This window comes from Wasmannia auropunctata, unplaced genomic scaffold (assembly GCF_000956235.1).
Source record: "Wasmannia auropunctata unplaced genomic scaffold, wasmannia.A_1.0 LD336097.1, whole genome shotgun sequence".
In the NCBI taxonomy this organism is placed as follows: domain Eukaryota; kingdom Metazoa; phylum Arthropoda; class Insecta; order Hymenoptera; family Formicidae; genus Wasmannia; species Wasmannia auropunctata.
In genome coordinates this window covers 787,021-788,003 of record NW_012026793.1, presented here as the reverse complement: position 1 = coordinate 788,003, position 983 = coordinate 787,021, and the positions used below count along the sequence as shown (strand labels likewise).

At 32.8% G+C, this 983-nt stretch overlaps 1 protein-coding gene across 1 annotated transcript in view; it reads left to right on the top strand.

The window, feature by feature from the left end:
• Positions 1 to 983, top strand: part of LOC105462591 (adenylate cyclase type 5-like) — a 173,543-nt gene that overhangs the window by 102,052 nt on the left and 70,508 nt on the right. The gene's annotated exons all lie outside the window — the stretch shown is intronic.

Sequence of the window (983 nt, the reverse complement as noted above, 5' to 3'; positions counted from 1 at the left end):
TAATACACAGGAGCGTAACGTGCCGTATGTGCGGCTCTTCGCGCTCACTTCACATACATTTACCTGTAAAGTGAGCGCGAAGAGTCGCACGTACGGCACGCTACGCTCCTGCGTACTCCGGCTAAGCGCGATCTGATTGATTAACTTTATTCGTTAATAACTCTGTAAATAATGGTCTGAGCCAAAATTGAAAGAGGAACTTTTAGTTCAAAATTTCATTCTCTTTCACACCTTAAAATATTAATTAAGCGTTACGGGACACCCTGTATATCATAAAAACGGGTACATTGTATATATATGAGTATATTATATAAAAGAGTAGTATATATTATATTAATGAGTGCCTTATATTAACGAGTATATTTTAAATATCAGAAAATCAAAACGAAAAATAAAAACTGAATAAAGTAAGTCTTCTTATTTCTGACTTCCGGATGGCGGACGTTGCTAAAAAATAAAAATACTTATATTTCTTTTAGTTTTTCTGTTAAAATACGCATTAAACATGATATCTTTAACGAACAAACAAATTATTACTTTGTTGGTATAATTGGGACGACGTCCTCTACGTCCCCAATTCTGATGAGCGGAAGACAATTGAAATAAGAAGCGCATAAAGCGTTCTTGTTGTACATAGGCTCCTGCTCTAGTACCTCTTGGTCTTCTTCCTGTAAACGTAAAGAATAAAATGTTACTAGGACAATTCTTATCAGAATTATATATATATATATATATATAAGATAAACAATAATAAGTAAAATAATTTATTACGTGGAATACTGTTGGTATTATGTGTAGCAGGAGCTTGTTGGTTAGTTCGGTTATTAAATAAAGCATTGAAACGTTCTGTTAGAATCTGTTAGAAGAATTTGATATAAAAAATTTAATGAATGTGAAAGTAGTAAATAAATATGAGTATAAAAAAAGGTTAAAAACGTGTGTGTGTGTGTGTGTGTGTGTGTGTGTGTGTGTGTGTGTGTGTG